Below are 12,759 nucleotides of genomic sequence, written 5' to 3' on the forward strand. Positions count from 1 at the left end.
GCAGGCAGATTCTTTACCACTGGACCATTCAGGAAACCCTATATCCTTTCTTTAGGATGTTGATGTTTTCTAAATCTTCCCACCTTCTAAATAAACTGTCCACTATTAAATGGTACCACTCTCTCTTCCCAACCTGCTAGTTTTCCCTTTATTTAACAATAACAAATAATGTGCACTGTCTTAAATTTTTTCAAAGTGCTATCATATACCTGATCTTATTTATTACCATAAAAACACTGTGAATTATATATTGTGCTCATCATTCTGTAGATAAAATTGAGACAACTTGTTCCAAATTGCATGACTACCAAAGAGCAAGGCTGGGATTTAAACCAAAGTCTTCCAATCTTTCAACTGAATACATTTCACTCTGTATTTCCTAAGTGGAATAGCAATACCTTTTTACTTAAGAGTTCCAGTGCTCACTTCAGCAGTACATATACTAAAATTGAAATGATAAAGAATTCTATATTGTAACATAACTATACATAAATTACTTAAAAGTTGGTCTATTTAAATAAAAACAAAAAGTAAGTAATAATAGCAATGGTTTGGCAAAAGACATGAAGATATGCGTAAATGAGACTTCCCCGGTGGCACAGTGACTAGAAATCCACCTGTCAACGCAGGGGACATGGATTCGATCCTAGTGTGGGAAGAACCCACATGTCGCAGAGCAAATAAGCCAGAGCTACTGAAGTCCGTGTGCCTGGAACCTGTGCTCTGCAATGAGAGAAGCCACCACAATGAGAAGACTAATCACTACAACGAGAGAGTAGCCCCCTGCTCACTGCAACTGGAGAAAGTCAAGGCATAGCAACGAAGACAGCCTGCAACCAAAAATAAATAAATATATAAATAAATAAAATTTTAAAAATTTTATAAAAGAGTTGTGCCTCAACTCTGATTTAAAAAAAAAAAAAGGTATGTGTGAATAAACGAAATTTTCTTAGTCTTCATAGTCACTGAAAATGAACAAAAACCGGGGATAATTCTTCTATTTTAAGATGAAGGCTAAGTTAATGAGTGGCTATGACTTTTATCAGAGTAATAACAGAAAGGTGTGCCTTCCCTTAACAAAATTTGATTATTTAAATCTAACTCCCTCTCCTCCAAAAAAATCAAGTAAAGAGGAAATTATATTACAAAATGACCTTTCATTGTGAAGATCTTTAAATAATAATTGTAGGTAATCTTTACACACCTGGGGCTTTCCCTGGACCCTATAGGCATCTCTTATAATCCTTCTACCACCTGTGAGGTAAGTAGGCTTATTAATCTAATTTTTCAGATGAAGAAGTGTAGTAAAATACAAACCATCATATCCTACATAGTATGTGCACATAGTGTCATGGAACAGCAAGTTCCAATTAATGACAATGTATACTAACACTCCGTAAAGATCCTGTTCCCCCCTCCTTTTTTTTCTCTAGAAAAAGAGTCAAGAGAGCCAGCTCTTAACCCTGGTTCTATCACTAGGTGAGTGGTAATCCTTAGACAAATCTCTCAAATTCTAAGCCTTGGTTTCCCACATCTACAAAATAAAAAGTTTGAATTTTGCCATCCCCAATGTCCTCTTTATCTCTAAAACTACTTTTACCCTTCAAATTTTTAATAATATGAATATATATCATGGCAGGAATGCACAGACTGCCTAAGTCAGATGTACGGGTGAGGACCTGCTCAAACTGTTCCCAACCGGTCTGATAGAGCACAAGTACCATGATTCTTATCACTTGTCCTCAAAGAAAGAAACTGGGTTAATTGACCTATTTCCAGTAATAGGACTGGAGGAATTATTAATGCATAGCACTTTAAGTGATAACCCAGAAAATCGACAAACATTTCTGGAGCTACTCTTCCAGCAGGATATTGGGAGGGGACACTGCACACAGAGATTTTCTCGTCCTTAAAAAGCTTATGAAGGAAACTAAGGAAAATATAAGTTGCTGACCCAAGTGTAGACTTGGAAAGGCCCTTTGACCTCGTCTAGTCACAGATTTACAGAAGGTAAAGGCTAAAAAGGACCTTAGAAATGCATCTCCCTCCCAGTACCACCCCCAGATGAGAAGACCAAGGGCCAGAAGAATGAGATCACTGGTCGGCAGAGGCAGTGAGTTCACGAAAGAGCAACAATTAGAGCTCCATTCAAGAGACAGAGTAGGTCCATTTAATCGGAGGGAAGGATATAGGCTAAAGGATAGTTGCCAATTGAGATGGTTATGGAGGACTTTCTGGGTCCTACATGAGAGCTGAGAAGTCAATAAAGGTCCTCGTGGTGGAGAAGGGTTCACTGGACAGTCAAGAAATCATTGTATGAAACACAGTCATTAACAATGAAGTTAGGCCCATCTCTACATATTTGATGTGGAATAATTAGCAAGTACTATTTTAAAAATGAGGGAATTCCCTGGGGCTCCAGTGATTAGGACTCCATACTTCCACTGCCAAGGGCACAAATTTAGTCCGTAGTCTTGGAACCGAGATCCCATATGCCATGTAGCAAAACAAAAACAAACAAACACAAAAACCCCACAGAGATAAGAAAAGAGAAAAAACAAGATATTTAGCTCTGTGTGTGTGTGTGTGTGTGTGTGTGTGTGTGTGTGTGTGTATGTTTGTGTATAAATGCCTAAGATATCTCTGAACAGGTTAAAATCCTGGCTACTATGTTTGCCTAGGGAATTGGATGGTTGAAGTACAGGTGTGGGAGTTGGATACATTTTTCCCTGTATGTCTTTTTGAACATTTGACTTTGGAAATTGACATATATATTACCTTCATAAAAGTCATCATTTTTTAAGAAGACATTTTTCTCTAATCTGGAAAGCTTCTTTTTATAATTAAATTAAATCTGTTTGTGTTATAGATAGTACCCTCTGGTAAAGTAGTCATCGGACTATAGAGAGATAAGATCAAGACTAATATCATAGTGCCTCATTTACATCCAAAAAACGTTAGAGAGGGTGTGACATCCTGACATTAAAAGTCGATTTATTTCCCTTTGTGCTTACTCTTCCAGTAATGACTGCAGCTGTTGAATGGGTGCCAGATACTGTCACATACAACTTGGATGGGAATCTAAACGCAGTCACATCCTCCCACAACTGGCTGAGGACTCAGTGGGTGCTATAAATAGCAGGGACAAACAAATTCAATCCTGCTTTCCAAATGCAATTCATGAGAGCTCGGCAGAAAAGTGAACTTGACAACACATTGGAGTCTTTCTCTAACAAAATTGGGACACAGAAATATCCAGTTTGATCAGACTTTGCCTTTACTAGTTACTAGTTTCTGGAACGCAACTGGACTCAGAGCACATCTAAATCCACTTAACAAGCGCTGTTATAACAGGATTAAATCTACAAAGAGGAAGGTCAGAGAAAGACATTCCCAGCTGAGTTTGTGGTTATGTAGGAACCATCTGCTTCATCTAATAACATTTCAAAGCTTTTGTGTGAATGCATCCTCAGTCTCAGAATTGCATATATTAGCTAGCTTTAGGTTTTCTAGAAAGCAAAAAGGCATCTACCAAGTGGATTGCGTGTAACTCACTCTTTAAACCCTTTTTGGATAGCAGAAGTAGCAACAGTGACCTCCTCGTGTAGAACATCTGCCTAGTGACTTGCCAGTTTGGGAATTTTCCTGGCTTGCTTTGTAGGGTTGTTGTTGTTCAGTCACTCAGTTGTGTCCAACTCTGCGACACCATGGACTGCAGCATGCCAGGCTTCCCTCTCCGTCACTATCTCCTGGTGTATGCTCAAACTCATGTCCATTGAGTCGGTGATGCCATCCAACCATCTCATCCTCTATTACCTACTTCTCCTGCCCTCAATTTTTACCAGCATCAGGATCTTCTCCAAACAATTGACTCTTTGCATCAGGTGGCCAAAATATTGGAACTTCAACTTCAGCAACAGTCCTTTGAATGAATATTCAGGGTTGATTTCCTTTAGGATTGACTGGTTTGATCTCCTTTCTGTCCAAGGGATTCTCAAGAGTCTTCTCCAGCACCACAGTTTGAAAGCATTAATTCTTGGTCACACAGCCTTCTTTATGTTCCAACTCTCACATACATACATGACTGCTGATCTGGACCTTTGTAGGCAAAGTGGTATCTCTGCTTTTTAATACACTGTCTAGGTTTGTCATAGCTTTTCTTCCAGGGAGCAAGCATCTTTTAATTTCAGGGCTGCAGTCACCATCTGCAGTGATTTTATAGGGTTGACCCATGCCAAAGACTCATGCTAACAGGTACAAACTTGCCATAACACAATTTTCCAATGGTTCCATCTTTAGCCTAGTCACTTCAACCACAGTAGTGGTTCAGAATCACCTAAGGAGCTTTGGGAAAATTCAGGGACCTGTATCTTCTCTGTCTCCAAACCTCCTGAGTTGTGAGGATCCCTGAGGAGGTAGGCAATGAAGCAGATGGAGAACTATGATGCGAGGTGCAGGAAGAGACTGGAAGGTGGAGCAGGGGCCACTGGTTCCTGGCCTCTAGGCCACAGTGTGGATTTCGATTTCCCGTCTAAGAGCAAAAGGATATCCAACGAAAACTGTTAAGAGGAAAGACTGCTTAGGTATATGCTTGTTTTTATTTCTTGAAATAATTTTATTTATTTATTCACTTGCCTGCGCTGGGTCTTCACGGCTGCGTGGGCTTTTCTCTAGTTGCGGCAAGCAGGGGCTACTCTCTAGTTGTCCTGCATGGGGCATCTCTTTGCAATGGCTTCTCTTGTTGCAGAGCTCGGGCTCTAGAGTTTGGGCCTCAGTAGTTGTGACACATGGGCTCTGTAGTTGTGGCTTCTAGGATCTAGAGCACAGGCTCAATAGCTGTGGCCCATGGGCTTAGTTGCCCCACAGCATATGGGTTCTTCTCTGACCAGGGATCGAACCTATGTCTCTTGAGCTAACAGGTGACTTCTTTACCACTGAGTCACCAGGGAAGCCTTTGCTCTGTTTTGTTTTTTAATCCTCTTGACTGTAGCATAGGCAGTTAGAAGGGGACAAAAGTGGATCTTGCCCACTTGGAAATATTTGTAATAATCCAGCCAGTCTGACCTAGGAAAGAGGCAGTAGAGAAAAGAAGAGTGGAGAAACTTGGGGGACATATAGGAGATGAAACCAACTGAGCCACATTGGTAATTGACTTGATATAGGACAGAGGGAAATGAGACAAATTGAGAAGAGTTGCCAAATTCCTAGGATTCTGACAAAGGTAGAAATTTGTACTTTTGCCTAATCCCTCTTGGCCTGGTTGATTCACTGCTGCTGGCTGAACTTGACCTGGGGTCTGGATGAAGGCCATTCTTGGCAGTGTTTCATGAACCAGTGGTTCACCACCCTGGGTGCCCACATAACCACTACTCAGACCCCAAAGAATAATGCAGTCACCAAATCTTTTGTGCCTCTTCTTAACTAGAAAATACTATTTACAAGCATTAGAAGGATATTTTATTTAATATTTAGAGACCCAATCACCACGTGATATTTAGAAAAGTTTGTAATATGCAAAAATAAAATTGAAAAGAGCAAGTATTTTTTGATAGAAAATATTTGCTATTGCTTGGAAACATAAAAGCTATTTAGAGATTTACTTTAATTTAGTCATTTTACCTGTATGTATATGTAGGTTTGGATGTATGGAGGTGTGCATCTATGTGTCATGTTCAACTCTTTGTAACCCCATGAACTGAAGCCCCCACCGCCCCCCACCCCCCACGCTCCTCTGTCCATGGGATTCTCCAGACAAGAATACTGGAGTGGGTTGCCATTCCCTCCTCCAGGGACTCTTCCCAACCCAGAAATCAAACCCGTGTCTTCTGGTTCTCCTATATTGGTAGGTGAGTTCTTTACTGCTAGCTCCACCTGGGAAGCCAATAGATATGTGCATAAACACATACCTATATATGTTTAGGATGTCTGTGTGAGATAGTTTTGAGAATCTGACTGAACTTTCATGTTTTTACTTCGTAATCCCTTAAAAGCAACATAATATTACCATGATGTTTGTGGTTAAGGAAGCGATTCCATCTTTACAGAATGTTTGATGTTTACTGTGTAAATCAATCCACAATTGATTCTAGACAGATTGGTACTGGACCTCCACTCTCTTTTTTCTTTTAATTTTTAATTGAAATATGATTGACATACAATATGATATTAGTTCAGGTGTACTACATAGTGATTTCACATTTGCATACATTATTAAATGATGACCATAGTAAGTCTAGTAACCATCTGTCCCTATACAAAATTGTTACAATATATTGGCCATGTTCTTTATACTATATATTACATCCCCATAATTTATTTATGACTGGAGGTTTGTATTTCTAAATCCCCTTCACCTATTTTGTCCCTCCCACTCCCACCTCCCTCCCCTGTTTGTCCCTATATCTATATGTCTATTTTCATTTATTGTTTGTTTGCTTTTTAGATTCTACACATAAGTGAGATCATATGGCATTTGTCTTTTCCCCTCTGACTTATTTCTCTTAGCATAACACCCTCTAGGATCCATCCATGTTGTTGCAAATGGCAAGATTTCATTTATCTTTATGGCTGTGTAATATTCCATTTTATACATGTACCACATCTTCTTTATCCATTCATCTGTCAGTGGACACTTAGGCTGCTTCCATACCTTGGCTATTGTAAATAAATCTGTAATGAACATTGGGGTGCAGTTAGGGACCTCTACTGTCTTGATTCCATGGCTGATAAAAAGGTTTTGAGAGATCTGAACAGCTCAGAGGTGATCATTCTTGGCATTAGAGTGAGGGATACAAATTCCAGAGACTCCCCTCTGAGCTGCTACTTACTCTCACTGGTGTTGGATAAATGCACTTACCCCCTTTCAGTCCAGCCAAGACCTTGAAAAAAATATTTTCTCTATAGAGGAGTCTACCTGAAAGAACTTGAGAGCAAGCTTGTGGAGCCCTCCATCTTACCTCTCCTTGTTGAAACAGCTTCACCAGTAAATTGCTGTTAAATAGGTGGTTTATCTGGTTTTATTGCCCTTAATTTTATTACCTGCCCAATATAATCTTGGCCCAAGCTTCCCCTGCTTAGAGGCATGGTAAAAACTTTATGTCTAGGCAGGCCCCACCCAAGGAAAGATTTTGCTTTCTTGGGTGTGGGCTCCAAGCCAGCCCTGTAGGCTGAGGCACTCTCTAACAGCCTCATTTAGAAGCTCTAAACCATTCTATAACCTTCCTTTCTGGTCTAGGGGGAGGTGGAGATAATTCAGAGAACCAAGATTAAATGAGTAAGCAAAAAGAAAGAGCAACAAGCAGAGATCTTTTTCTACATCCTCAGAGGTGATCAGAATCTCTGTTTGAGATGTGACTTGCTTCAGCATCTAACCACTGAGAAACACTTGTGGTCAAGGGAGACATCTATCATCTAGAGTCTTGGCTGGGGATTGAGGTCTAGCAAAGCCCCTCACAGAAGTGAAGTGAAGCAGTGGGGCTGAGAGCAGTGAGGTGGGAAAGCGGAGGAAGTAAAGTTGAGCTTTCAGTGAAGAAGGGCGAAGTTTCCCCATCTGTTCTCTGGCATTGGGCCCAATCTTGCTATCTTGCCATTTCACGTCTCTGAGGGGATCTCTCTCTCCATCTCTCTCCTTCACTCTCTCTCTCCTTCTTATACTTCTAGGGAACAGGTTTGACCACAGGGACCCCAAGGCCTTTCTCACCACCCACAACACAGCTTAAGCAGTTGTTGGTACTACTTTAACAGCCTAGTCCTTCATTGCCTTTTAATCCTTTCTAGAACATTCTTCCTGATACCTTCTATTTAAATACATGTAATAAAACTTTTTTTTTGGTGCTGTTTTCTTAGGTCAATTCGATTCTACTCCTGTTGCTCTTTTTCAACAACTCATGGAAAATTTGTTTTCTCTTCCTTCTTTACTACCCACACCCCCACCCCCACTCTCTGCTGCCGGTTTGACCACAGCCGGCCACAGGCCAAGAAAGCGTGGGTGGGCAGGTGCCAGTCTCTGACTGCTAGAAGCTACAGGACCTGGGACTGCGGAGTGTGGGGGTGGAAAGAGAAGTAGAGTGCAGCCCGCAGACTTTCTCAAGAAGCTTAAGAGAATTTTTCTTTTAATTTTGTTGAGAATGTTAAGAAATACTCATTCTGTAGATAAACAACAAAGTCCTACTACATAGCACAGGGAACTATATTCAGTACGTCGTAACAACCTATAATGGAAAGAATCTGAAAAAGAATATATGTACAAATGTATACATATATATATATACATACACACACAAAAATGCGTGTGTGTGTATACATACACATTTGTTGTTGCTTTTCAGTCTCCCAGTAGTGTTGAACTCTTTGTGACCCCGTGGACTGCAGCACACCAGGCCTCCCTGTCCCTCACCATCTCCTGAAATTTGCCCAAGTTCATGTCCATTGCATTATTGATGCCATCCAGCTATCTCATCCTCTGACGCCTTCTTCTTCTGCCCTCCATCTTTCCCAGCATCAGAGACTTTTCCAATGAGTTGGCTGTTCGCATCAGATGACCAAAAATACTGGAGCTCAGCTTCGGCATCAGTCCTCCCAACAAGTATTCAGGGCTGATCTTATCCCTTAGGATTGTCTGGTTTGATCTCCTAGCTATCCAAGGGACTTTCAGAATTCTTCTCCAGTACCACATTTCGAAGGCATCAACACACACATATATGTATATTAAAAAACGGAATCAGTTGTATACCAGAAAATAATACAACATTGAACATCAACTATATTTTAATAAAAAAGAAAGAATTCTGAATAAAAACAATATATGCTGCTCTAAGAAAGCTCTCCACTACATACTCAGAAGTGAGAATGCTTAGTGATAACTAGTTAGTAGTACCTGATTCCATTTGCTGTTAATTGTCTAAGAATGTGCATATACAAGCTTTCAAATGCATGAGACTTTTCTGGAAGGAGAGACAAAGCATTGTTCACAGTGATTACCTCTGAGGAATGGGTTGTGTGTGTGTGGAAGGGGAGGTTCTACCTTTTATTGTATACGCTTCTATATTGTTTGAATTTGTTTTTTCCTCAAGAGTATGTATTGTCTTTATAAACAAGTTTTAAGATTTTCAAAGAGAAATATTTATTTTCTGTCCCTTGATGATTCATTGATCCATGGTAATTAGAATCATTAATAGCATACTAAATGGAGGTTGAGACTCAATAACACAGATTGAACAACTAATAATAATATCATTTAAAATACTTGTGATATGCTATAGAAGCAGTCATTTCTTTAAAATTATGATTTAATACTTGTCAAAATCAAATGAAGTAACTATTTTACAATCCTCAATTTATAAATAAGAAAACGAGCTCTGAGAGGTTACATAATATTCTCAAGGTCACACAACTAGTTAGTAAGTGCATGGGAGCTTACCACTTCATAAGGGCAGGATAAACACTTGCCTTGTCTCCAAATCCTAGCAAAGTGCCTGGTATGTGACCAGGGACACAAATATACCTGTTGAATGAATAATATATAAAGCTTATGGCCTAAGTAACTGCAACATTAAATTCCCCTCAAAAGCCATACTTGGGGTTGCCAAAAGGCACTTCATAAGCACATTCACAGGTGCAGGCATGAGTTCTGGGTCAGAGTGGCATTGAAGGAAATGCAAAACCTAAGGTAAGTGCTCACTTCCTACTGCTATACTCCCTGCCTGCTGGCTCCTGCTCTAAAATCTTCATTCTATACTCCTCTCTCAACTACTGAGGTAATAAAAACATTTTTGCCTTTTCTGACATATTTACTACCCTAGCATTTCACTCATTTATTCATTCACTCACTCACTCATCATATATTTAGTGAATACCTACCATTTGCAAGGCATTAAGGATATGGCAATGAAAAAGAGAGATAAGGCCATTTCTGCCTCTAGCAATTATCCTAAAGGAGGAGACAGACAAAAGAAAAATAAAAAATAAACAAGTGAGAAAATATTAGGTAGTCTTAAGTATGTTAAAGGAAAAACATGGTGTCAAAAATCCCAATTATATTATGAAAAAAAATGTAATGTTTATTTTTCTAAATTCCTTTCATTAAAAGTTATTGAAGGGGTTTTCCTGGCAGTTCAGTGGTTAAGATTCTGCACTCCCAATGCAGCCGGTGCAAATTCAATCCCTGGTCAGGGAACTAAGATCCCACATGCTGTGGGGCATGGCCAAACATTTTTTTTTAAGTTATTGGATGCACCACCATGTATAAAATAAATAACTAATAGAACATACTGTATAGCATAGGGCACTCTACTCAATGCTCTGTGGTGACCTAAATGGGAAAGAAACTTTAAAAGACAGGCTATAGGTACATGTACGGCTGATTCACCTTGCTGTACAGTAGAAATGAATACAACATTGTAAAGCAACCATACTCCAATAAAAAAGTTTTTTTTTTTTAAGTCATTGGATGCAAAAGATGAATTTAGGCCCTTCAGTTCAGTTCAATCGCTCAGTCGTGTCCGACCCTTTGCGGCCCCATGAATCACAGCACGCCAGGCCTCTCTGTCCATCACCAACTCCCAGAGTTTACTCAAACTCATGCCCATTGAGTCGGTGATGCCATCCAGCCATCTCATCCTCTGTTGTCCCCTTCTCCTCCTGCCCCCAATCCCTCCCAGCATCAGGGTCTTTTCCAATGAGTCAACTTCTCATGAGGTGGCCAAAGTACTGGAGTTTCAGCTTCAGCATCAGTCCTTCCAATGAACACCCAGGACTGATCTCCTTTAGGATGGACTGGTTGGATCTTCTTGCAGTCCAAGGGACTCTCAGGAGTCTTCTCCAACACCACAGTTCGAAAGCATCAATTTTTCGGCGCTCAGCTTTCTTCACAGTCCAACTCTCACATCCATACATGACCACTGGAAAAACCATAGCCTTGACTAGATGGACCTTTGTTGGCAAAGTAATGTCTCTGCTTTTTAATATGCTATCTAGGTTGGTCATAACTTTCCTTCCAAGGTCCTTACCTTACACCAAAACCAAAAAAATTAGCAAACAGGGATCAGAGACCTAAATGTAAGTATGAAAACTATAAAACTTTTAGAGAAAAAAATGGAAATATATCTTTCTGGGCATGGGCAAAGATTTCCTAGATACAATACCAAAAACACAATACATTAAAGGAGTGAACTTCATCAAAATTTAAAACTTTTGTGCTTTAAAAACACTATTAAGAAAATGGAGAGATAAGTGAGAAAATATTTGTAATCATATACTTGATTAAAAAAACTTGTATCAAGAACTTTTTCTCAAGTGCACATGGAATCTTCTCCAGAATAGATCACATCCTGGGCCATAAATCTGGTCTTGGAAAATTCAAAAAAATTGAAATCATTCCAGTCATCTCTTCTGACCACAGTGCAGTAAGATTAGATCTCAGTTACAGGAAAAAAATTGTTAAAAATTCCAACATATGGAGGCTAAATAACACGCTTCTGAATAACCAACAAATCATAGAAGAAATCAAAAAAGAAATCAAAATATGTATAGAAATGAATGAAAATGAAAACACAACAACCCAAAACCTATGGGACACTGTAAAAGCAGTGCTAAGGGGAAGATTCATAGCATTACAGGCTTACATCAAGAAAGAAGAAAAAAGCCAAATAAATAACTTAACTCTACACCTAAAGCAATTAGAGAAGGAAGAAATGAAGAACCCCGGGGTTAGCAGAAGGAAAGAAATCTTAAAAAATTAGGGCAGAAATAAATGCAAAAGAAACTAAAGAGACCATAGCAAAAATAAACAAAGCTAAAAGCTGGTTTTTTGAAAAAATAAATAAAATTGACAAACCATTAGCAGGACTCATTAAGAAACAAAGAGAGAAGAACCAAATTAACAAAATAAGAAATGAAAAGGGTGAGATCACAACAGACAATACTGAAATACAAAGGATCATAAGAGACTACTACCAGCAGCTCTATGCCAATAAAATGGACAACTTGGATGAAATGGACAAATTCTTAGAAAAGTATAACTTTCCAAAACTGAACCAGGAAGAAATAGAAGATCTTAACAGAACCATCACAAGCAAGGAAATCGAAACTGTAATCAAAAATCTTCCAGCAAACAAAAGCCCAGGACCAGATGGCTTCACAGCTGAATTCTACCAAAAATTTAGAGAAGAGCTAACACCTATCTTACTCAAACTTTTCCAGAAAATTGCAGATGAAGGGAAACTTCCAAACTCATTCTATGAGGCCACCATCACCCTAATTCCAAAACCAGACAAAGATGCCACAAAAAAAGAAAACTACAGGCCAATATCACTGATGAACATAGATGCAAAAATCCTTAACAAAATTCTAGCAAACAGAATCCAACAACATATTAAAAAAATCAGACACCATGACCAAGTGGGCTTTATCCCAGGAATGCAAGGATTCTTTAATATCCGTAAATCAATCAACGTAATACACCACATTAGCAAATTGGAAGATAAAAACCATATGATTATCTCAATAGATGCAGAGAAAGCCTTTGACAAAATTCAACACTCATTTATGATTAAAACTCTCCAGAAAGCAGGAATAGAAGGAACATACCTCAACATAATAAAAGCTATATATGACAAACCCACAGCAAGCATCACCCTCAATGGTGAAAAATTGAAACCATTTCCTCTGAAATCAGGAACAAGACAAGGATGCCCACTCTCACCACTACTATTCAACATAGTGTTGGAAGTTTTGGCCACAGCAATCAGAGCAGAAAAAGAC

At 39.2% G+C, this 12,759-nt stretch overlaps 1 pseudogene; it reads right to left on the bottom strand.

Moving 5' to 3' along the window:
- LOC136144721 (SOSS complex subunit B1-like) overlaps positions 1–12,759 on the bottom strand; it is a 68,415-nt pseudogene that overhangs the window by 1,494 nt on the left and 54,162 nt on the right.

The sequence above is a fragment of the Muntiacus reevesi genome, chromosome 12 (assembly GCF_963930625.1).
Source record: "Muntiacus reevesi chromosome 12, mMunRee1.1, whole genome shotgun sequence".
Classification (NCBI taxonomy): domain Eukaryota; kingdom Metazoa; phylum Chordata; class Mammalia; order Artiodactyla; family Cervidae; genus Muntiacus; species Muntiacus reevesi.